General features: G+C 44.4%; 1 long non-coding RNA gene across 1 annotated transcript in view; it reads left to right on the forward strand.

Annotated features, from left to right (window-relative positions):
* Positions 1-6,238: 6,238 nt before the first annotated feature.
* Positions 6,239-26,807, forward strand: part of LOC141091322 (uncharacterized) — a 182,130-nt gene continuing 161,561 nt past the window's right edge. Inside the window, exon 1 of the long non-coding RNA XR_012232492.1 lies at positions 6,239-6,749. This is a non-coding gene — a long non-coding RNA (uncharacterized lncRNA). The remainder of the gene's footprint in view (positions 6,750-26,807) is intronic.

Raw genomic sequence — 26,807 nt, forward strand, 5'->3', positions numbered from 1 at the left:
GTGGGTAGAGTTGAAGAAAATTATATATACATACTCAAATGAGTCGACCAGTATGCACCAACTTTGGGAACGTGTAGAAAAGACCTGGGATCAGATTTTGGTTGAGACATGCTTGAGTCTGATCGAGAGCATGCCCAGAAGGATTCTGGCAGTGTGGAAAGCCATTGGTTGATTTACAAAATAATGAAAATTAAAATTTTAGATTTTTAGGAGCAAAACAGTAACAATGCAGTGACGTAAGAATCTGCATAGCTAATCATATGCAAAATAGTTGCAAGTCAAATTTATGTCTGAAATAGCCAAGATGATGGTCTATAAAATGATGGTAGTTTAACAATCGGAGCTGCAGTGGATGGTGAGATGGTGATAGTCAAAAGTTCAAAGCACTATTACTCTTTTGCTTGTCAGTATACATTAAATGGAAAAATACACAGGATTACACAACAGGAAAATAACTTGGGTATTCTGGTTTCAAGTAAGCTGAGCAGTAATACTCAATGTCAAACAGCAAATACAATAGCAAACGATTTTAGGGTATATAAAAAGAGAGAAAATCCTGTGATCCCGTTGTATCTTACCCCTCTATAAATCACTTGTAAGGCCACATCGAGAATATGGGATCCAATTTTGGGCTCCATATTTTAAAGGGATCTTGTGACTCAATGCTGAAACGTGTTAATTCTTCTCTTTTCCTGTTTCTACATAGAACAGAGAAGTCTCTTTTCCTTGCACTTATTCCCATCGCCAACTCCTGACCCAGCTGCTCCCTTCTCCCCCCCTGCCAGGGACTTTTGCAGTAACTCATGACTCATGCAGGGAAAATAGATCTTCCTGTTTCTACATAGAGCTTAGAAGAATTCAGCTGGTCAGTTTATAATCACATGATGTCATAGACCTAATGTAAAAGAGAAGAAAATAACTGGTTAAAATGGCAAAATGAGAAATTGTAAGTACACAGTGTTTTATAATATAATGATTGCAATATATTAAGTGGATAAAACTTTTAATGGGAGTGCATCTCTAAACATATCTTTATACCCAAACTTTACTCCAAAGTTCAGTTCTTGTGCAGAACTGTACCCAAATTTGAACCAGAACCCGAACTCAGTTGAAAACAATAGAGACCCGATCTTTGGGTCTGGGGAAAAAAAAATTCTCACTCGCTCTTGCGGACTTCCCTTTAAACATTAGAACGGACTTCTTGGTAAACTCAGTGTTTGGTGTTTAGCATCAGATACTAACTGTCAGGCGTGAACCCCCAACTTTTATGTTCAGGTTCGCTCATCTCTACTGTGGTACAGTAAAGGGTGTTTTACTGGATGGGAGATACATTTCTCCCAGCAGGTTAACGTTTGGCCGGGTTTTTCCCTAAAGACAGGACCTGCGATGATGTCATGATCACGTGATCAGCCCATATGATGTTTACCTCACTTTTAGGAGGGGTTATGGGCTATGTAATGGAGGTTGGTGTTTGGCACATGTTGAGTGTGTCTGGAAGTTACAGGAACTTGACTGGACTTAGCCTGAACTTGTATTCAGGACCCCCATGCTGCAGAACTATAGCAGCAAGACTCTCAACAACCCTGGGAATGGCACCTGGCGGATGCCGCGAACCTGGCAGCTGCTTAGTTAAGCCCGTCCCGTGCAAGGGGTGGTCTGGGACCGGTGGTTCTCCAAACTGGAGTATATTTATGTTTTTGCTTACTTTCTGTTAACCTGCTGTTTGCAACATGACATTAAACCCCTGAAATTGGACTTTAAGCCTGTGTGTTGCCTCGTTACTGCAGCCCTGCCATTACCTACCAGAGCGAATCTCTACAATTGGTGGACTGAATGCGGGCAAATGCAGTGAGGCCAGGCTGTTTTTCTTATTTTTGATTTGTACCCCAGCCTATGTCCTGGGTGAAACGAGTGGCACAGACCCAGGCGGGGAACTTACCAGAAATGGAGGCCATGGTAAAAAAGCTCATAGAGGCCATGCGACAGCAGCAGCAGGCTATGCAGCAGCAGACTACACAGCAGCAGCAGGCTATGCAGCAGGAGGCCATGCGACAGCAAGCTATGCAGAAGCAGGCTATGCAGCAGCAGCAGGAAACCAACCAGTTGTTGATACAGCATATCACAACAGCGCAGACAAAAGGAACTAACCGGTGAATCCATGATGTCCGGAAAGCGGTTCGTACAGCGGTTCCCAAAATGGAGATGTCGGACGATGTGGAGGCGTACCTGGAGATGTTCGAAGGAGTCGCTGAGAGAAGCTACCCCGGGACCAGTGGGCAGAAACCATCGATCCGTTTCTGGCCCCAGGACCTTTGAAAGCGTATCAGGACCTACCCACAGAGCAAAGGGCAGACTACACCGTCGTCAAGGGTGAGATACTGGCACGTCTTGGGGTAAATGTGTTAGTTCGGGCCCAGTGGGAGTCTACACCCTTCAAGCCAGCTCGGTCCCAGTATTATGACCTGATGCACCTGTTACGAAAGTGGTTGCAGCCTGAGGTGTTGTCCCCCATGGCCATGCTGGACCGCATAGTGACTGATAAGTTTTGGAGTGCTTTGCCGCCTCCCTCCAGACATGGGTCGGACAGGCATCACCTACTAATGCCATGCAGATGATAGACCTCATAGAAAGGTATGGGGCTACCAAAGAGCTACAGGGAGGGACTCCCCGGAAGGTAACAGGAAGGTTCCCTAAGTCTCCACCCCTGGTTCGGCGAGCGGAGCCCAGGAAGGCCGCTCAGGACTTATCTGGGGAAGTAAGGAGCCCCATAATCTGCTGGCGGTGCCAGGAACCAGGTATTAGAGCTGATTGCCCCCACCTGGCTGAGCCCATGGACACAAACTTTGGGTACCACCAGTCTCACTATGCCAAACCGATGTGTGCAATGGGCACCCCGAAAGGTCCCAATATGGAACATTTGTGTTGGGTTGAAGTGGAAGGCACCCCAGCTGTGGCCCTATTGGACTCAAAGAGTCTTGTAACCCTGGTACGAGCCAGCTGGATGCAAACCAGCGAGTATACGGGTCAGAAAATAGGGGTGTTGTGTATACATGGGGACTTAAAAGACTATCCCACCGCACTAGTGGTGATAAACACGCCAGCGTGAAGGCAGTGCCATGAGGTGGGGGTTGTGACTAATCTGCATTATGAAGTGATAATTGGAAGAGACTTTCCTTTATTTTCTGTGCTGTGGCCATCTGTTGTCCCACCCACGGAGCAACTGTCGGCACTTGAGGCAACCAGGTTACATTCTCCAGAAGTAGGGCATGAACCTGGTGGCCTGGAGGAAGAATTGCTGGCAGTAGGGGTAACCTTCCCTTCGGTGGAGGAGGGGAAGAATTCTCTTATAGAAGTATTGGCTGGTGAGGTGGAAGACTTGCCGCCGGGACCCGAGTTGTCAGACTTGAATGTAGCAGGTGACAATTTTGGTACGGCGCAATTCTAAGACCCTACTTTGGCCCGGGTCAGAGAAAATGTACTGTTTGTTAATGGGGATCCCCAACAACCTGGGGCAGCTACTGTGTTGTCACGCTTTGAGCTGAACCAAGATTTGTTGTACCGAGTGGAGAAAATACATGGGGAAATGGTAGGACAGTTACTGGTACCTCAGGCATATCATAGGCTGGTAATGGACTTAGCGCATGCACATGTACTTGGGGGGCATTTGGGCCAAAAGAAGACCCTAGACCAAATTCTGCAGCGGTTCTACTGGCTAGGGGTCCATGAAGAAGTTAAACGGTACTGTAATTCCTGTCCAGTGTGCCAGGTAACCAATCCCCAGCATCACTTTCGGAGTACCTTGGTGCCTTTACCAATCATAGAGGTACCCTTTGAGAGAGTGTCAATGGATCTGGTTTGGCCTCAATAAGTCGGCAAGGGGACACCAACACATCTTGGTAGTTCTAGATTATGCTACCCGAGATCCTGAGGCCATTCCTCTGCGCCACACATCAGCTAAGGATGGAACTCATGGGTATGTTTTCGCAGGTGGGAATTCCTCAAGAAATTTTAACAGACCAGGGAACCCCCTTTATGTCAAAAATTATGAAGGAACTCTGCCGTTTGCTAAATGTTAAACAGTTGCACACATCGGTCTATCATCCCCAAACAGATGGTCTGGTAGAAAGATTCAATAAGACGCTGAAGAACATGTTAAAAAAGGCAGTTTCCAAAGATGGGATGGACTGGGATCTCTTATTGCCATATTTGTTTTTTGCAGTGCAGGAGGTGCCTCAGGCATCTACGGGGTTCTCGCCCTTTGAACTATTGTACGGTAGACATCCACGGGGCTTACTCGATATAGCCAAAGAGGCCTGGGAGAACCAACCTACCCCCCACAAAAGTGTGATAGAACATGTTGCAAAAATGCAAGAAAGAATGGAGACAGTCCTACCCTTAGTCCAGGAACATATGGAGGCAGCACAAGAGTCAGAGTCGGGTCTATAATCGGGGGGCTCGGGTAAGAACCTTTAGCCCTGAGGATCGGGTGTTGGTACTTGTGCCTACCGTAGATAGCAAATTTCTTGCAAGGTGGCAGGGACCCTACGAGATCATGGAAAAGGTGGGGCCAGTAGACTACAAGGTACACCAGCCAGGCCAGAGAAAGCCAGAACAGGTTTACCATATTAATTTGCTTAAGCCATGAAAAGATAGAGAAAACCTTGGTGGGGATAGTCCGCTGCCTGCGTCTCAGATGGAGAAGGCTCCATCACCTCAGGGTGAGGCAGGAGAAGCCCAACCCACAGTCAAAATTGCAGACACTTTGTCTCCTAGACAGGTTCAGGAGGTCCGGGACTTCATTAGCCAAAATACAGATGTTTTTTCGAAGCTCCCCGGACGCACCTCCCTAATCCAACATGACATTGTCACGGAGCCACAGGCCAAAGTCCGACTAAAGCCATATCGGGTGCCTGAGGCCCGGCGACAAGCAATCTCAGAAAAGGTAAAAACTATGCTGTAGTTAGGGGTCTTAGAAGTGTCCCAAAGTGAGTAAGCCAGCCCAATAGTCCTAATACCCAAGCCTAATGGGTCTCTAAGATTCTGCAATGATTTTAGAAAACTTAATGACATTTCAAAGTTTGACGCCTACCCTATGCCCCGGGTTGACGAGTTGATAGAGTGATTTGGGCAGGCACAGTATTTTACAACTCTGGACCTCATAAAAGGTTATTGGCAGGTACCCCTAACAGGTGGTGAAGGAAAAAACGGCTTTTGTAACACTCGAGGGGCTGTTCCAGTATAAGGTGTTACCGTTTGGGTTGAATGGCGCACCAGTAACGTTCAGCGATTAATTGATATTGTTCTCCATTCCCATCGCCGCTATGCCTCAGCCTATCTAGACAATTGTATTGTGTACAGCACCGACTGGGAAAGTCACTTAGCAAAAGTACAGGCAGTGATAGACTCTCTGCGACAAGTAGGGCTAACTGCCAACCCAAAGATGTGTTCCATAGGGTTGGAGGAAGCTCGGTACTTGGGTTAGGTCATTGGGAGAGGAGTTCTCAAGCCTCAAGTAAACAAAGTGGAGGCATTTCAGAACTGGCCCTGTCCCCTCATGACAAAACAGGTAAAAGCCTTTTTAGGTTTGGTGGGGATATTACAGGCGGTTCATTCCCAACTTTGCAACCCTGTCCGCGCCTTTAACAGACTGCTTAAAAGGGAGGAAATCTGTGATGGTCCACTGGAATGATCAGTTAGAGGAGGCCTTTACAAAGTTAAAAGAGGTACTGTGTGGTGCACTCCAAATGTCAAAAAAGAGTTCGTTTTGTAGACAGATGCCTCTGAGATAGGGCTCGGGGCCGTGCTGTCTCAGGAGGTTAACGGGGAAGAGCATCCCGTTAGTTTCCTAAGCCGGAAGCTTACCCCAGCTGAAACCAGGTACAATATGGAAGAAAAAAAAGGTATTCAGCTCACCATTAGATGAATTCCTGTGGTGTGGACTCAAAGATGGAGCTTGGAAAAAGCAGCTGTGGTAATCAAGCAAAAAAGTTCCAGCAACAAACATCCAAATCAGATTGTTGAATAGACGTTAAAACTTCATCTTGATTGCAATGCCTTTAAAAACATACTGTTAAAATTATAAATCCAGGGGATTACGTGTTTCGAACAAAAATGGCTATGACTAAGAACATTTTTGTTCGAAACGCGTAATCCCCTGGATTTACAATTTTAACAGTATGTTTTTAAAGGCATTGCAATAAAGATGAAGTTTTAACGTCTATTCATCAATCTGATTTGGATGTTTGTTGCTGGATCTTTTTTGTTTGAAACCAGGTACAGTATTGTGGAGCGAGAGTGCCTGGCCATCAAGTGGGCACTGGAGTCATTGCGCTACCATTTGCTGGGGAGACTACAGGGGAATGCAGATGCCCTGTCCAGAGTTCACTGTGTGTCAGGTGTCCACCCCCTTAGGGTTGAACATAGGAGGGAGGTATGTGGTACAGTAAAGGGTGTTTTACTGGATGGAAGATACATTTCTAGTAGCAGGTTAATGTTTGGCCGTGATCAGCCCATGTGATGTTTACATCACTTGTAGGAGGGGTTATGGGCTATGTAATGGAGGTTGGTGTTTGGCACATCGCAAATGTGTCTGGAAGTTACAGGAACTTGGCTCGACTTAGCCTGAACTTGTATACAGGATCTCCGTGCTGCAGGACTATAGCAGCAAGACTCTCAACAACCCTGGGAATGGCACCTGTCAGATGCCGCGGACCTGGCAGCCGCTTAGATAAGCCTGTCCCGTGCAAGGGGTGAGTCTGGGACCAGTGGTTCTCCAAGCTGGAGTACATTTATGTTTTTGCTTACTTTCTGTTAACCTGCTGTTTGCAACGTGACATTAAACCCCTGAAATTGGACTTTAAGCCTGTGTGTTGCCTCATTACTGCAGCCCTGCCATTACCTATCAGAGCGAATCCCTATACTACATATAATTCATAGTTTGTGATTATTACAATGTTTTCCACAAGTAGATACAATTGACTTGGCTCTTGTTACAGTAGAATATTTGATATGTAATTTGTTTATAGTCTTTTGAGTTTTCAATGTTTTGCTGTGTAATAATTTTGGTCTGTATAAGCTTAGTTAGTTTTTTTTCTGCTTTCCCATGGCTTTTCTAAGTAATATCTGCTCAGTTCCTGTGATGAGCATTTCACACATAATCTTAACACTGTCAACAGACAGGTGAACTTACATTTACACTTCATTAAAAAGGAAAAAATACCTAAGAAATTCTATTCAAGAAATTGGAACTTTCTATACAAGAGTTACTAAAGGCTCCTGTCTTCTCTTGGATAGTCCGACCATTTAATGTACGGTATATCTTCCCCTGACAGATGATGTTGAGGAGATAAGGATGGGACAGTTTATTGTCAAATGCTTGATCCTTTTTTTTTCGTCAGCTGAGCCTGGCAGCAGCTTACTTCACTATCCACAAACAGAACACATGAATGGTCAGAAATACCTATGAACGACCCAATATGTGAAAGGCACACCTAGATAAACAATACATCCAACAAGCAATAAACAGGAGTAAGACCGCCAATGTAAAATATTAAACCTTTATTGATTACTTGATTAAATAAAAGATATATAGAAAACAGAAACCCATCAAACAGAGAAATACATGAAACATTACAATCTGTAATAAATATTTATCTTAATGATAAATTGGTAGAACGCGCATCAGGGGTATTTCTTTCAGGATCTACATAGGTTGATATACCATTGTTTATGTATGTCTTAAATTTGCCTTGCTTATAAATGTTTCCTTTGCAGGTATGTGAAAGCCTATCTCTAGGGATTTATTTGTTTGAATAGTGCCACATTCAATTTATCTACTTGTCCAGGACTTGGCCATTGTAACTTTATACATATCAAGGGTCAATATAAAGTAGGCCTGGGTCCACTGCTATATAGTTAAATGGTTCTATCATGCCATTATTGGTCTATATTATACCCTAGAATCATACAGTGCCTTGCAAAAGTATTCGGCCCCCTGGAACTTTTCAACCTTTTCCCACATATCATGCTTCAAACCTAAAGATACCAAATGTAAATTTTTGGTGGAGAGTCAACAACAAGTGGGACACAATTGTGAAGTTGAACGAAATTTATTGGTTATTTTAAATTTTTGTGGAAATTTAAAAACTGAAAAGTGGGGCGTGCGATATTATTCAGCCCCTTTACTTTCAGTGCAACAAACTCACTCCAGAAGTTCATTGTGGATCTCTGACTGATCCAATGTTGTCCTAAATGACTAATGATGATTAATATAATCTTCCTGTGTGTAATCAAGTCTCCGTATAAATGCACCTGCTCTGTGATAGTTTCAGGGTTCTGTTTGATGCACAGAGAGCATCATGAGGACGAAGGAACACAACAGGCAGGTCCATGATACGGTTGTGGAGAAGCTTAAAGCCAAATTTGAATACAAAATTATTTCCAAAACTTTAAACATCCCAAGGAGCACTGTGCAAGCGATCATATTGAAATGAAAGGAGTATCATACCACTGCAGATCTACCAAGACCCGGCCGTCCCTCTAAACTTTCATCTCAATCAAGGAGAAGACTGATCAGAGATGCAGTGAAGAGGCCCATGATCACTCTTTATGAACTGCAGAGACCTACAGCTGAGGTGGGACAGTCTGTCCATAGGATAATAAGCATTCGTACACTGCACAAATCTGGCCTTTATGGAAGAGTGGCAAGAAGAAAGCCATTTCTCAAAGATATCCCCAAAAAGTGTCATTTAAAGTTTGCAGCAAGCCACCTGGGAGACACACCAAACATGTGGAAGAAGGTGCTCTGGTCAGATGAAACCAAAATCAAACTTTTTGGCAACAATCTGAACACAGTGGTCTGAGTCCCCGACATCCACAGATGGGGGTTGTGCTCACAGCCCAACACCGTGCAAGACGGTTGGCATTTGCCACAGAACACCAGGATTGGCAAATTCACCACTAGCGTCTTGTGCTCTTCACAGATGAAAGCAGGTTCACACTGAGCACATGTGACAGATGTGATAGAGTCTGGAGACGCCGTGGAGAGCGATCTGCTGCCTGCAACATCCTTCAGCATGACCGGTTTGGCAGTGGGTCAGTAATGGTGTGGGGTGGTATTTCTTTGGAGGGCCGCACAGTGTTGGGCTGTGAGCACAACCCCCATCTGTGGATGTTGGGCACTCAGATCATCCTCATGGAGTTGGTTTCTAACTGTGCAGACACATGAACATTTGTGGCCAGCTGAAGGTCATTTTGCTGGGCTCTGACAGTGCTCCTCCTGTTCCTCCTTGCACAAAGGCTGAGGTAGCAGTCCTGCTGCAGGGTTTTTGCCCTCCTACGGCCCCCTCCACATCTCCTGATGTACTGGCCTGTCTCCTGGTAGCACCTAAAGCCTCTGGACACTGACAGACACAGCAAAACTTGCCATAGCTCGCATTGATGTGCCATTCTGGATGAGCTGCACTACCTGAGCCATTTGTGTGGGTTTTAAAGTCCGTCTTATGCTACCACGAGTGTGAAAGCGCAATCAACATTCAAAAGTGACCAAAACATCAGCCAGAAAGCATTGGTACTGAGATGTGGTCTGTGGTCCCCACCTGCAGAATCACTCCTTTATTGAGTGTGTCTTGATAATTGCCAATAATTTCCATCTGTTTTGTATTCCATTTGCAAAACAGCATGTGAAATTGATTGTCAATCAGTGTTGCTTTCTAAGTGGACAGTTTGATTTCACAGAAGTTTGATTTACTTGGAGTTATATTCTGTTGTTTAAGTGTTCCTTTTATTTTTTGAGCAGTGTATTTTTAAGTGGTCTTATTAACCATTCACTTCTCTCAATAGAAGCTATGTATATTTGTATCTAGTGGCCCATTCTTGGCTTTGCACAACCTTTAATCACCAAGATTCTTGTAACTTCAGTGCTGCACATTTATGGAGATCTAATTTACATAAGTATTTCTCTACATCTTCTATCTTGTGACATTTGCTCATTTACTGTATGTCTATACAATAGGTGGTACTAGGCATGTATTTACATTACATCATATCATTAAGGTATCCTGTGTGGCCTCTGACTCTGACATTTTTTGTGTTTTTATTGTGTTATATATCTTATTAAATCAAGTAATCAATAAATATTGAATATTTTACATTTGCGGTGTTACTCCCGTTTACTGCTAGTAGATTACATGAATGGTCAGGTGCAGTATATTACATTAGCAACAAAGTAGATTAAATTTTCCCAAATCACACCCACATGCTGTAATAATAATTTTCTGCGGAAATTGACCTGTTATCCAACATTAAAATTTGCAGCTTGATAATTTATGTTTTGGATTGTTAGCACAGATTTCACCGTTTGCATTGTATAACGTGAAATCCATTGCAGAATTTGTATGTATATTTCCTGCAGATTCGCTGTAAAAATTGATGCTGAAAATGTGTCATTCTAAGCAAAGCTGTAGGGTATGGTTTTATGTTTTTTGCAGAGGCATATCGGAATCTGTCAGTATATTACATTTGAAAAATAAAGCTTAGATGTTTAACCCCTTAACGACCGCCTTTTAGCGGCGGTAATTAAGGGTACTTAAACCACAGCGCAGTGAATTCACGGCGCTGTGGAGTAAGTAAATAGCGCCCCCCAGTGTCGTATTTTCCCCGGGGTCTCGGCTGCAGGGGGTAGCCGAGACCCCAGAGAACATGAATTGGGTCGGTTTTTACCGACCCCCGCTTTTGCGATCGCCATTATTAACCCTGTAACGGCGATCGCAGAAAAAAAAGCAGCGATTTTGCATTTAAATTCTCTTTCCTCTGATGTGATCGCACATCAGAGGAGAGAGAAATAGGGTCCCCGATCCCCCCCGGTACCTCTCCTGGGTCCCCTCCCGGTGGTCCTGCATCCCGCCGGCGTCTTCCGGTGGGCGCCGCCATCTTGGATCCAGAGAAAATGGCAGGCGCATGCGCAGTGCGCCCGCTGGGAATCTGCAGGCTCCGGCTGGCAGATTCCATTCGTTCATTTTGATCACTATGATAAACTATCATAGTGATCAAAATAAAAAAAATAGTAAATAACCCCCTGTTTATCAACCCCTTAGGCAAACATAATAAAATAAAGAAAATATTTTTTTTTCATTTTTCCATTAGGGTTAGGGCTAGGGTTAGGGTTATGGCTAGGGTTAGAGCTAGGGTTATGGCTTGGGTTAGAATTAGGGTTAGGGCGAATTAGGATTAGGGATTAGGGTTAGGGTTGGGATTAGGGTTGGAGCAATAATTGAGGGGTTTCCACTATTTACCATCTTTGGGGGTCTAAAAATTGGGGACTAAAAAATCACTTTTGTGGAAATAAAAAAGACTTTATTTTCACGGCTCTGCGTTATAAACTTCTGTGAAGCACTTGGGGGTTCAAAGTGCTCACCACACATCTAGATAAGCTCCTTGGGGGGTCTAGTTTCCAAAATGGGGTCACTTGTGTGGGGTTTCCGCTGTTTAGGTACATCAGGGGCTCTGCTAACGCAACATGACGCCCGCAGACCATTCCATCAAAGTCTGCATTCCAACATGGCACTCCTTCCCTTCTGAGCTCTCCCATGCGCTCAGGATAAATTGCACAACTTGTGTGGTCCAATTTCTCCTGTTACCCTTAGGAAAATAAAAAATAGAGGGCTAAAAAATCATTTTTGAGGAAAAAAAATGATTTTTAATTTTCACGGCTCTACGTTTATAAACTTCTGTGAAGCACTTGGGGGTTCAAAGTGCTCACCACATATCTAGATAAGCTCCTTCGAGGGTCTAATTTCCAAGATGGGATCACTTTTGGGGGGTTTATACTGTTTAGTCACATCAGGGGCTCTGCAAACGCAACATGGCATCCGATCTCGATTCCAGCCAATTCTGTGTTGAAAAAGTCAAACGGGCTCCTTCCCTTGCGAGCTCTGCCGTGCGCTGAAAAAGTGGTTTACTCACATATGGCGTATCAGCGTATTCAGGAGAAATTGCACAACAAATTCTGTGGTTGATTTTCTCTTTTAACACTTGTTAAAATAAAAAAAATTGGTTCTGAAGTAAATTTTTTGCAAAAAAAAAAGTTAAATCTTAATTTTTTCCTTCCACATTGCTTTAATTCCTGTGAAGCAAGTAAAGGGTTAATAAACTTCTTGAATGTGGTTTTGAGCACCTTGAGGGGTCTAGTTTTTAGAATGGTGTAATTTTTGGGTATTTTCTGTCATGTACACCCCTCAAAATGACTTTAAATATGATGTGGTCCTAAATAAAATGGTTTTGTAAATATTGTTGTAAAAATGAGAAATCGCTGATGAAATTTTAACATTTATAACGTCCTAACAAAAAAAAAATTTTGCTTCCAAAATTGTGCTGATGTAAAGCAGACATGTGGGAAATGTTATTTATTAATAAATTTGTGTGACACATCTCTCTGATTTAAGGGCATAAAAATTTAAAGTTTTAAAATTGCAAAATTTTCAAAATTTTTGCCATATTTCCATTTTTTCATAAATAAACACAAGACTTATCAAATAAATTTTACCACTATCATGATGTACAATATGTCACGAAAAATCATTCTCAAAATCAGCAGGATCCGTTAATGCGTTCCAGAGTTATAACCTCATAAAGTGACAGTGGTCAGAATTGTAAAAATTGGCCTGGTACTTAAGCTGCAAACTGGCTCTGTCGCTAAGGGGTTAAGTCAGCTACCGGGACTAGAAATATCATAAATAAAATGCTAAAGAAATAGCGTTTAAAAAATGAGGAGCTGCCATCCTAAGTCAATGTAACAAGAGCAACAAACAATTGTATTGGACGTTTCTCATAATGTACGTAGACAGTCACTTCAGCATACTTATTAAAATGAGTGGCACGAAGTCTCCTAGAGTTAAAGCCCCGTCTCACATAGCGAGATCGATGATGCATCAACCGATTTTGTGATGAAACAGTGATCTCGCCAGCGATTTCGCTACATGTGACACGCAGCGGTGACTGCCCCCCCCGCTGGATATCGCTGATTGTGCTTGAATAGAAAGGACAAAAGGACAGGAAAGGAAAGACACTCTGCAATCACGCCAAAAACCCTGCAAAAATGTCCAACACTTCTGATAGCAAAAACTCTCAAGTCACTAGACTTCTCCCACTATATCACCACTCTGGCATATTCTGAAAGCAGAGCAAAAAGAGGACAATCTAATAAGGGACAAAAAACAAACTGACACAAACAGTAACATAAGGATGAAAATTCAGCACAGCCCCAGCTGGGGCTGGCTGACCACACAAAACTGAACAGAAAACTAAATCCAATGTGAACAATAGCAAAGAACACTTAGCTTGAGCATGCAGGGACTGAACTGGAAACTAAGACCTAAGGAGGCAGGAAAAATCACCAGCAGGGAAAGAGGGAGTCGGCTGTCTTAAATCCAGTCAGCGACTCCAGATGTTCAATCGTCATCCTCATTATCAGGTGGCAGGCCTCTGTCAATTAGATCAACTCCATTACCTCCTGTAACCACCAGAGGGAGCCCAGAAAGAGAACTCGCGATTCCTGTCAATACATCCAGCTCCACTACCTTCACTAGCAACCAGAGGCAGGCCAGAAAGTGAATTCACAACAGTACCCCCCCGGAGGAGGGGTCACCGAACCCTCATCCACGGCACCAGGCCGATCAGGATGGGCCCGGTGAAAAGCACGAACCAATCTATCGGCATGAATGTCAGAAGCAGAGACCCAAGAATTATCCTCCTGGCCATAACCCTTCCATTTGACCAAGTACTGGAGTCTCCGTCTAGCCAAACGAGAATCCAATATTTTCTCTACCTCATATTCCACATTGCCTTTAACCAATACAGGGTCAGGAGGTGCCACCATATGAACTACTGGCTCAACAAACCTCTTCAACAGAGATTTATGAAACACATTATGGATCTTAAACGTAGCTGGAAGAGCCAATCGAAAAGAAACAGGATTAAGAATCTCCAAAATCTTATAAGGTCCAATGAATCTTGGCTTGAACTTTGGAGACGCAACCTTCATGGGAATATTCTTTGACAACAACCAAACCATATCACCCACTTTAAACCGGGGACCAATGGTCCTATGCCGGTTTGAAAGCCGCTGGGCTTTTTCCTGAGAGAGGGACAACTTATCCACCACTTGGTCCCAAATCTGCTGCATTCTCTCTACCACAGTGTCCACACTTGGGCAGGTCGAAGATTCCACCTGCCCTGAAGAAAATCGAGGATGAAACCCAAAGTTACAGAAAAAGGGTGACAAAGTGGCAGAACTAGCTCTATTGTTTAGCCCGAATTCGGCCAAGGGCAAAAATGAGACCCAGTCATCCTGATCAGCAGATATAAAACATCTCAAATAGGACTCCAAAGTCTGGTTTGTTCTCTCTGTCTGCCCATTGGTCTGAGAATGAAATGCAGAAGAGAAAGATAACTGAATTCCCAGATTGGAACAAAAAGCTTTCCAAAATCTGGAAACAAACTGGACTCCTCTGACCAACACAATGTTCTCAGGAATCCCATGCAACCAAACCACCTGTTGTAAAAACAAGGGCACCAACTCTGAAGAAGATGGCAACTTTGGGAGTGGTACAAGATGGAACATCTTAGAAAATCTATCACAAATCATCCAGATAACTGTCATTCTCTGAGAGACAGGAAGATCAGAAATAAAATCCATTGAGATATGGGTCCTTGGCCTCTTTGGCACCGGTAGGGGCATCAACAACCTACTAAAACGAGAATAGGGTTTAGACCGAGAACAAGTCCCACCGGACTGCACAAAATTCCTGACATCACGAGATAAGGCAGGCCACCAAAAAGACCAACTCACCAAATCTCTGGTACCAAAAATACCTGGATGACCAGCCAACGCGGAGCAATGAATTTCAGACATCACTCTCTTCCTCCACATGTCAGGAACATACAATTTTCCCATAGAACAACGCTCAGGTTTGTCCTGAAATTCCTCCAGGGCACGTCTCAAATTGGGTGAGATGGCGGAAAGAACTACCCCGTCACCTAGGATGGCAGTAGGCTCGGTCATAATAAGAGAATCCACAAAGAAACTTCTAGAAAGGGCGTCCGCCTTAACATTCTTAGTGCCCGGAAGAAAAGAGACCACAAAATTAAAACGCGTGATAAACAAGGCCCACCTAGCCTATCTAGGATTCAAGCGTTTGGCTGATTCCAGATAAATCAAATTCTTGTGGTCGGTGAGGACCACAACTTGATGTCTAGCTCCCTCCAACCAATGTCTCCACTCTTCAAATGCCCATTTCATGGCCAACAATTCCCGATTCCCCACGTCATAGTTACGTTCAAATGGGGAGAATTTTCGAGAAAAGAAGGCACAGGGATTCATTTTAGAAATCACCCGATCTTTTTGGGACAAAACAGCTCCTGCACCAATCTCAGAAGCATCTACCTCCACCTGAAATGGAAGTGAGACATCAGGTTGCCATAGAACCAGAGCAGAAGTGAATCTCCGCTTAAGCTCCTGAAATGCTGAGACAGCCTCTGGAGACCAATTCAGCACATCAGCACCCCTCTTGGTCAGATCAGTCAGTGGTTTGACAATACCAGAATAATTACCTATAAATTTACGATAGAAATTAGCAAAACCCAAAAACTTCTGGAGAGCCTTCAAAGAAGTGGGCTGAACCCAATCATAAATGGCCTGTACCTTGGTGGGATCCATCTCAATAGCCGACGGAGACAAAATAAATCCCAAAAATGAAATCCTCTGTACACCAAAAAGGCATTTCGATCCCTTAACATACAGGGAATTTTCCCTCAAAATCCGGAACACAGTCCGAACATGTTCCACATGAGAATCCCAATCACTGGAAAAGATCAAAATATCATCCAGATAGATGATCAAAAACTTATCCACAAAGTCCTGGAAAATATCATAAAGGATTGGAAGACAGAAGGGGCATTAGTGAGCCCAAAAGGCATCACCATGTATTCAAAATGTCCCTCCGGAGTGTTAAATGCCATCTTCCATTCATTCCCGTGCTTGATGCGAATAAGATTATACGCCCCCCTGAGGTCAAGCTTGGTAAGCCAGCAGGCACTTTTAACTCTGGAAAATAAATCAGAAATCAGGGGTAACGGGTACTGATATTTAACCGTGAATTTGTTAAGGGAACGATAGTCAATACAAGGCCTTAATGAACCATCTTTCTTGGTCACAAAAAAAAACCCAGCACCTAAGGGTGAACAGGATGGTCTAATATGATCCTTCTCCAACGACTCCTTGATATAAGATCGCATAGCATCATGTTCGGGTACCGATAAGTTGAAAAGCCGACCCTTGGGAAATTTACACCCGGGCATCAACTTAATTGCACAGTCATAACTCCTATGAGGTGGCAAAGATGCAGACTTACTCTCACTAAATACATCAGAAAAATCAGCCAATTAGGAATATCATGTGACTGGGGAGAGGTAGAGAAAACAGGAGTGTCACTAAGAACACACTGACAACCCCAACTCACCACAGACACATATTCCCAATCCAAAACAGGATTATGAGTTTGCAACCAGGGAAATCCCAGAACAATAGTATCATGCAGATTGTGCAGCACCAAAAATTTACAATTTTCATGGTGGTCCGGGGCAACCCACATTATCACCTGGGTCCAAAATTTGGTTTTATTCTCCGCCAAAGGAGTAGCATCAATACCCCTCAAAGGAATAGGCATCTACAGGGGTATCATGGGAAAACCACAACGTTTAGCAAAGTCCAAATCCATCAGATTCAAAGCTGCTCCCGAATCCACAAAAGCCTTAGCGGAAAATGTAGATAAGGAGCAGATCAGCGTAATTGCCAAAAGGAACTTAGGTTGTACACTGCCCACAGCAAATGTGTGTGCAAAACATTTCTCTCGTTTAGGGCAGACAGAAATAGTATGAGAGGCGTCTGCACAGAAAAAACACAGCTTATTACGCCTTCTAAACTCCTGATGTTGCGCCCTAGACAAAACCCTATCACATTGCATGGGTTCAGACGTTTGTTCAAAAGGCGGCAACGCCTCTCGTGTAGTTTTATGTTCACATAAATGCCCATCAACTTGAATGGCTAATGACATAGATTCATCAAGACCAGAGGGAACAGGAAATCCCACCATAACATCTTTTACGGTTTCTCATAAACCCTTCCAAAAGAGAGCTGCTAAGGCACCATCATTCCATGTAGTAAGGACCGCCCACTTTCAGAATTTTTGGCAGTATAACTCTGCAGAATCCTGACCCTGGTTTAATGCCAATAGGGTTTTCTCAGCTTGATCAATAGCATTAGGTTCATCATACAACAACCCCAAAGCTTGAAAAAATGCATCCACATTAGTCAGAATAGGATTTCCAGGTGTCAGAGAAAAAGCCCAATCCTGGGGATCACCGCGCAGCAAGGAGATGTCAATTTTAACCTGCTGCACCGAGTTCCCCAATGAGTTAGGCTTCAAGGCAAGAAATAATTTACAATTATTCTTAAAATTCAAAAATTTAGACCAATCCCCAGAAAACACATCAGGAGTAGGGATTTTTGGTTCAACAGCAGGTGATTGAGCGAGATAGGCGGAAATTCCCCGCACTTCAGCGAGCTGCTCAACACGATCAGACAATTGCTTAATCTCCATTAAAGAAAAATTCCTCCTACGACCCCAGAGAAAAAGAGGAAAAAATACACATAAAAAAAAAAATTCTGACACTTTTTTTCTTTTCTTTTTTTTTTTTACAATCTTCTCCTGCCTTTGAGTACCCTAGAATCTGCAGTTTAGGCTGGTGATTCTGTTATGATTGGGTCACAGAGGAGGAAAACAAGACCAAGCTAAGCTACAGAGAATTAGAGAGGTTGGTAACTAAACGAATTGCAGACCCCTGATCCTATCCACACAACTAGCAATAGCCGTGGAGCGTGCCTACGATGATTCTAGACGCCTCGACACAGCCGGAGAACTAAATAAGCCTAAAGCAAGAAAAGGGGAAATCTAAACTGCCCCAGAGCAGACCCCAAAGGAATAGACAGCCCCCAAACATATATTGTCGGTGAGACAAGATGAAAACACAAGCACAGGTAGGAAAATAGGCTGAGCAAACGATGGGGCCCACTCTAACTAGAAAGGACAGGAAAGGAAAGACACTGTCTGCAATCACGCAAAAAACCCTGCAACAATGTCCAACACTTCTGATAGCAAAAACTCTGAAGTCACTAGACTTCTCCCACTATATCAGCACTCTGGCATATTCTGAAAGCAGAGCAAAAAGAGGCCAATCTAATAAGGGACAAAAAACAAACTGACACAAACAGTAACAAGGATGGAAATTCAGCACAGCCCCAGCTGGGGCTGGCTGACCACACAAAACTGAATAGACAAAACCAAATCAAATCTGAACAATAGCAAAGAACACTTAGCTTGAACATGCAGGGACTGAACTGGAAACTAAGACCTCAGGAGGCAGGAAAAATCACCAGCAGGGATAGAGGGAGTCGGCTGTCTTAAATCCAGTCAGCGACTCCAGATGTCCAATCGTCGTCCTCATTATCAGGTGGCAGGCCTCTGTCAATTAGATCAGCTCCATTACCTCCTGTAACCACCAGAGGAAGCCTGGAAAGAGAACTCGCAACTCCTCTGTCAATACAACAAGCTCCACTACCTTCACTAGCAACCAGAGGCAGGCCAGAAAGTGAATTCACAACAGATCTGCCTGTTTGGCAGCTTACTAGCAACCATGTAGCAACGCACCAGCGATCCTTACCAGGTCGTATTGTTGTCGGGATTGCTGGTGCGTCGCTATGTGAAACGGGACCCTTACTCTCCGCTCTGGATCATGATGGGTGACCTTCTATAATAATAAATGCCCTAAGCAACTTCCGGTTGTAACAACTTCCATCCAGTTGTAACCGGTGACGTCTCCGCACATCTCTTTCCATGTTAACCCTCAACACACACACTCCTCTCACCTTTCACCATCTCCACTCACTCTTTCACTCCACATACGACCCTTTCTCTCACTCCGTCTCTCATACTCACCCCGTCATCGCCGCTGCTCCACGATCCCCGACATCTTCCGCCGGCGCCATCCTGGATCCAGACGTCCTCCACGCCGGTGACATGTTCTTGCGGCGACGCCATTTTGGATCGGCGAAATCCCGCGATAGTCAAGATGGCGTCGCCGCAAGAACATGTTGCCGGTGTGGAGGACGTCGGGATCCAAAATGGCATCGGCGAAATCTCGTGAGATTTCGCCGACGCCATTTTGGATCCCGACGGCATCCACGCCGGCGACATGTTCCTGCGGCGACGCTATTTTGGATCGGCGAAATCCCGCGATACTCAAGATGGCATCGCCGCAAGAACATGTCGCCGGCGAGGACGATGTCGGGATCCAAAATGGCGTCGGCGAAAACTCGCGAGATTTGCCGACGCCATTTTGGATCCCGACGTCGTCCACGCCGGCGACATGTTCTTCCAGCGACGCCATCTTGACTATCGCGGGATTTCACGATACTCAAGATGGCGTCGCCGCAAGAACATGTCGCCGGCGTGGACAACGTCTGGATCCAGGATGGCACCGGTGGAAGAAGATGTCGGGGATCGTGGAGCAGCGGCGATGACGGCGTGAGTATGAGAGACGGAGTGAGAGAAGGGGTCGTATGTGGAGTGAAAGAGTGAGTGGAGATGGTGAAAGGTGAGAGGAGTGTGTGTGTTGAGGGTTAACATGGCAAGAGGTGTGATGCTATCGCATCCTCCCGATGCGATAGCATCGGGCCATAATCTAGTATAATATATGGTTGTAAGTCCTTTGAATGAGTATAGAAAGAGGTTTTTCTCATACACATAAAAGTAAATGTTAAAGAGGTTGTCCGGCCTCAGGCTTCTCACTCTAAGCAACTGCAGTCTTGTGAATCCTCACATTGCAGGCACTGTGGGCTGTGAGGATTCTCCAGGAGTGCAGACTAGATGTGCGTGGCCTTGTTCAATGCAAGTGTATTGGGCCAACCGGACATGTCTATTTGGAATATCGCCAGAATTATGCAAAGCTCATGACCACCGGGCACCAGAGAACCCTCACTCGCACATAGCGTAACTACCGACTTGTAGTCTAAAGTCAGACAACCCCATGAATGATAGAACCAAAAATATTTTATATTATTGGCATTCTGGTTGGTCTGGGGAAACTAAAATCACATTGACAGGATTAGCGATGCTAAGGCCTTGATTCAACATTTGGGGTTTTTTTGTTGTTTTTTTTCAAGTGACTTTTCTTGTTGTGGTATTCATTGCTATTTTTGACCCAAATGCAAGTTGATGAATCTTGCAGAAAATCAAAGCTGCTCTTTTTTTATTATCTTAGGCTAGTTTCACACTTGCTTTTTTTTGCAGCGCGTTTTTCCCGCAAAAAAACGCATTAAAAAAACGCATACAAATGCATACAAATGCTGCGTTTTTTTCAAGCATTTTTATGCGCATGCAGGAAAAAAACGCAGCGTTTTTGCGCGTTTGTATGCGTTTTTTGTGCGTTTGCGTTTTTTTACAGATTTTGGAAAAACCCCACAAAAATGAAAAAACAACCATTCAACAACACACAAGACCAATGGGACTTCATTGTGGGTGTGGTATGTTAATATATAGACCCTGTCTACAGTATTCTTCACATTTGCTTGATTCTTCTCGTGACCATGGATCTGCGCTGGAAGAGTTTTCACTTCAACTTGGATTTGGACATCACGATGGCTCAGGCGTATGCAGTTGCTTGCCATGAACAAAGGAAGAGAGAGAGGCAGCGAAGACGGCGGCGTATGTGGATACATCCGATTGTTGAACTCCGGGAGAGCCGAGGGGCATACCACACCCTCTACAGCGAGCTACAGGCAAACCCGGAGAAATTTACAGATTATATCAGGATGTCCCACGAAAGTTTCATGGATTTGCTTGCTCGTGTCCAACAATCCATCCGGAGACAGGACACACAGCTCCGTCGTGCGATTCCTCCTGAGGAACGGCTACTGGTGACATTACGGTATGTTTTAAAAACCAAGGGGTGCGGTCTGATGTTTTTTTTTTAAATTTAGTATTCAAAACCTTGGGTAATTAGTTTTCGTGAATGTACTAATATTTTATTTTATAGTTTTTTAAAATAATATACATAAATATTAATTTTACTTCTTTGTCTGTTCACAGATTCCTGGCGACTGGAGAAACCCTATCTTCACTACACTTCCAGTACCGTATTGGAATCTCTACCTTGTCTGGAATTGTTGCTGACACCTGCCGGGCTCTCTGGAATGTTCTTTGCCCAGAATTTATGCCCCTGCCCACCGCTGAAAAGTGGATGGAAATTGCTGACAAATTCTGGACAGTATGCAATTTTCCCAACTGTTTGGGAGCTGTTGATGGTAAACACATACGGATCATCAAACCCCAAAGAACGGGATCTGAGTACTATAATTACAAAAAGTACTTTTCAATAGTACTCATTGCAATTGCGGATGCCGGATGTATGTTTGTAGCAGTGGACATTGGAGCATTTGGCCGTGGTAATGACTCACAGGCTTTTAAAAACTCAGACATGGGCCGGAGGTTGTATGGCAACCAATTTAATTTCCCTATGCCACGGCCTCTTCCTCACACCGAAGCTCCGCCACTGCCCTTTGTAATGGTTGGCGATGAGGCTTTTCAAATGTGCGGAAACTTACTGAAACCCTACTCCAGCCGGGACTTGGACCACACCAAAAAAATATTTAATTACAGGCTGACCAGGGCCAGAAGAACTGTCGAGTGTGCTTTTGGGATTCTTGTTTCCAGATGGCGAATTCTGGGCACGGCCATTAATCTTAAACTTGAAACAGTCGATGAGGTGGTGAAGGCCTGTGTGGTTCTACATAACTTTGTGATGGCTAAAGAGCACCCGACCTTTGAACTGGACGATGATGCTCCTAACCCATTGCCTGAATTCACTCAGCACACTCTCAGGTCATCCGTTGAAGTTGGCCAAATGAGGGACCAATTTGCGGCCTACTTTATTTCTGATGTAGGACGGGTGCACTGGCAAGATGAAATGGTGTAATGTTTTTGTTTGTTTATGGTAATAAAAAACCTTATTTGATACCATTACTGAGTGCACTATATTTTTTAAACTCCAATTAAATAAAAAACTTCCCATGTATAACTGAATTTTTTGATGTTCACACACCTGGGCAGGTAAATACACATATGAGTTAAAATGCAGCATTGCTAGTCTGCGTGAAATATATTGGAACGAGCAAAGCTGCAGGCCATGAATCAGGAAACCATTTTTTTTCAAGAGAAAATTGTGCAACTAGTTGAAAACAAAGTATGAGATTTTCTCAAAACACAACCCTCAAAACCCAACCCCAATGAAAGTCCATGGGGAATACAAGTCAGCATTGAGTGGATGAATGTAATCTGCTCCATTCCAACTTACAAGTTATTACACTAGGCCTTGGAATGACTATACTAGGCCGTGGTATTTCAAATATGAGTATAGTAGGCCTTGGGCCTACTAGTATAGTCATATGTGAAATACCACAGCCTAGTATAGTCATAACAAGGCATACTCGATTTTTGCCAACTAGGATCTTGTTTGACGAAAAACAAACGGGTGAAACTTGACAAGTTTCAACAGTTTGTTTTTCATGAAACCAGATTCTAGTTGGTAAAACTAGAGTTATTACACTAGGCCTTGGAATGACTATACTAGGCCGTGGTATTTCAAATATGAGTATATTAGGCCTTGGGCCTACTAGTATAGTCATATGTGAAATACCACGGCCTAGTATAGTCATAACAAGGCCTACTCGATTTTTGCCAACTAGGATCTTGTTTCACGGAAAACAAACGGGTGAAACTTGACAAGTTTCAACAGTTTGTTTTTCATGAAACCAGATTCTAGTTGGTAAAAATAGAGTTATTACACTAGGCCTTGTAATGACTACACTAGGCCGTGGTATTTCAAATATGAGTATAGTAGGCCTTGGGGCTTGTAGTATAGTAATATGTGAAATACCACGGCCTAGTATAGTCATACCAAGGCCTACTGTAATAACTCGATTTTTAACAACTAGCATCTTGTTTCACAAAAAACAAACTGGTGAAACTAGAAAGAAACTTATTTTTAAGACAAGTTTCCACAGTTTGTTTTTCATGAAACCAGATCCAAGTTGGTAAAACTCGAGTTATTACACTAGGCCTTGGTATGACTATACTAGTCCGTGTTATTTCACATATGACTATACTAGGCCTTGGGTTGGTTTTTAACATGTATTTACCCATCAGTGTGTGTGAGCGGCGCAAACAACATTAATGAAACTTAGTAATGGTGAACCACAAATGTAAATTTATTTTTTATCACAAAAATAAACCAAAAAATTATTTTTTCCGGCGTTTGGGGGCAGATGGTTTCAATTTGGGGGTGTGCAGGGAATATGCAACACTTGCAGTTGAAGACGGTGTTTGAGGGGAAGGGGCAACAAAACTTGTGGGGGAAGGTAGTCCAGTTAAGGGAATTAAACTAGGAACACTTGGAGGAGAGGAAATCTGTTCAGGTACATTAGTTGTAATGGCATGTCGCCGTAGGCTTGTGTGCCTGGACCGACTTTGGCCCAATGCCCGCCTTGATAGATTTCGCCTTGAACTTGGGGCAAATATTGAATGTAGGTCCCCCGTCTGCTGGTATGGCTGCTGCTGCTGCTGAGGTGGCGGCTGCTGCTGCTGAGGTGGCGGCTGCTGCTGCTGAGGTGGTTGCTGCTGCTGAGGTGGTTGCTGCTGCTGCTGAGGTGGCTGCTGCTGCTGAGGTGGCTACTGCTGCTGCTGAGGTGGCTGCTGTTGCTGAGGTGGCTGCTGCTGCTGAGGTGGCTGCTGCTGCTACTCTTCGTTGTCAGTGCTCGTCCTTGCAGGAGGACTGGTGGCGGCAGTGATGGTCCAGGTTTGCAGAGTGGTGGTGGCAGGGCTACTACATGTTGTAGCGGCAGGGCTGTTCCATGTTTGCCTAGTGGTGGCTGAGCTCCACGCATGCATGGGAGTGGCGGTGGTGCTCCAGACAGGAGCAGCGCTTGCCATGGTGGTGTCGGTTAAGTGACCAGCTGCACTCAGACTTGTGGTGGTGTAACGGTGGGTGTCCTGGCTTTGAATAGAGGTGTCCGTGCAGTGGTATGCAGCACAAGTCGGTAGTGAGGTGAAGCGAGTCAATGGTGGCACAGGTGGAAAGGACACCACTGACTGCTGACCGTACCGATTATGCTGCATAGCCTGCAAGAAAGCATTGTTGCAGGCCTGCAGCACATTCAGCTGTTGATCAGGACTAAGGTGTTCCGCCATGCCCTTTTCAATCTTACTAAAAAAATGGTGTGCTGGTCTGTTGAGGTCGGCCTCCAGACGGTCAAGGCGCTGTTCTACAGAATTGAAGCGGTGTTCAAAGTGGTTAAAACCACGTTCCATGAGTGCAAAACCGCTTTCAACTCTGTCGGACAGTGACTTGAGGCTGGAATTAAATGTCTCGCTCAAATGCATAAACTCGGGCAAGACATTCCTGTCCAAGGCCCTCTGCCGCTGGCGGGTAGTGCCCGCATAACCAGTGGCAGAGACCTGGGACAGGGGAACACCTGATGGCCCAGCTTCCTGGTCACCAGCTGTGTGTGTGGTTGACCTGCAAGGTGCTTCCTGGCTGTCGGATGGCTGGGACGGGTCAGAGGACATCCGAGGAAGGACCGCTCCAGGGCCAGGTTGCAGGGTGCTGCTCCAGGTGCTGTGGAAGAAAGGAAAATCATTACTACCATGCCTTTACAAGAAGCATCAGCTGTGGATTAGAAAAACACAGATTAATAAAAATAAAAACCCAAAATTTATAATACTTACGATCTCGTGGCAAGGACCGGTCTTAGGAACTGCAACGCGTGATAGTGACGGTATCTAGTTCTGGTCCTTGACGCAGATCCACTGCGAACCTGGCCCTCAGCACGAACATCACTGTTGAAGCGGTCCTTGATCGAACGCCAACGTGTTCGGACTTTGTCCACTGTTGATAAAAAAAAACAGTGCCGTCAAGGACAACAGTCACTGCGGCACAATGTAGCAATACAATACTCAAAGCAGTCACTGTAGACCCCGATGACACTGTTGGGTTTCCTGCTAGAATACACCTAGCACGAAACCCAACAGTGCCGTCAAGGACAACAGTCACTGCGGCACAATGTAGCAATACAATACTCAAAGCAGTCACTGTAGACCCCGATGACACTGTTGGGTTTCCTGCTAGAATACGCCTAGCACGAAACCCAACAGTGCCGTCAAGGACAACAGTCACTGCGGCACAATGTAGCAATACAATACTCAAAGCAGTCACTGTAGACCCCGATGACACTGTTGGGTTTCCTGCTAGAATACGCCTAGCACGAAACCCAATAGTGCCGTCAAGGACAACAGTCACTGCGGCACAATGTAGCAATACAATACTCAAAGCACTCACTGTAGACCCCGATGACACTGTTGGGTTTCCTGCTAGAATACACCTAGCACGAAACCCAACAGTGCCGTCAAGGCCAACAGTCACTGCGGCACAATGTAGCAATACAATACTCAAAGCAGTCACTGTAGACCCCGATGACACTGTTGGGTTTCCTGCTAGAATACGCCTAGCACGAAACCCAACAGTGCCGTCAAGGACAACAGTCACTGCGGCACAATGTAGCAATACAATACTCAAAGCAGTCACTGTAGACCCCGATGACACTGTTGGGTTTCCTGCTAGAATACACCTAGCACGAAACCCAACAGTGCCGTCAAGGACAACAGTCACTGCAGCACAATGTAGCAATACAATACTCAAAGCAGTCACTGTAGACCCCGATTACACTGTTGGGTTTCCTGCTAGAATATGCCTAGCACGAAACCCAACAGTGCCGTCAAGGACAACAGTCACTGCGGCACAATACAGAGCAGGGAAATACTCACTAAACGCCTTTTTGGAGGATGCTGTGGCGCTGTCCCAGCCATCCATCAATGCTGCGGCCACCTCATTCCATAGCCGCCGGGTCACCACAATGTCCTTGTGCAGCCGGTGACGGCTGTCCCACAACGGCGAACGCTCCTGGACCAGGCTGATGAGCTGCTCATTATCCAGGTAGACGTCTTCATCCCGTTGTGGAACCTAGACAAAACACATTCATTAGAATAATCAAATTTAAATTGAATAAAAAGTTACAAAAAAAGAAACATAAAAAAGAGTAAAAATAGAAGATAAAAAATAAAGAACATTACAAATCATTTGATACTTACATTCCGTATCACCACCGGGACTTGGCTTCGCTGCTCCTGCTCTTCGCCCTCACTAGTCCCGTCCGCAGAAGATGATGATGACGATGTCTTAAAAAAGTTGAAAAAAACGTAAGAGATTTGGAGAAGCAGCAGATATACTTACCAGATGCACGAAAATAATCACCTCACGGTCTGCTTGCGCCAATTCCTGCCGCGATGGGGAATACTCGGATTCTGAAGACATACTGCATGTAAAAATAATAAAAATCATTAGTACATACATAATTTAAAAGGACAGGCATATAATGTAATATACTCACATTCTTCGCTGATATAATGGGTTCTTGGTTGACTGTCTGCTCTTCAATCTGTCAGTGTAGTAGTGGCAGAGTTTTGGCAGGCACCTCCTTTATATAGACTTTTTTTTTTTTACTTTAGAAGATTATAACTAGGACAACAAGTGGACACCACCAAAAAAACGCAGCGCTAAAAAAACGCATACCTGCGCATGCCAGT

The sequence above is a fragment of the Dendrobates tinctorius genome, unplaced genomic scaffold, assembly GCF_039654945.1.
Source record: "Dendrobates tinctorius isolate UK_male_01 unplaced genomic scaffold, ASM3965494v1 ptg000051l, whole genome shotgun sequence".
Lineage (NCBI taxonomy): Eukaryota > Metazoa > Chordata > Amphibia > Anura > Dendrobatidae > Dendrobates > Dendrobates tinctorius.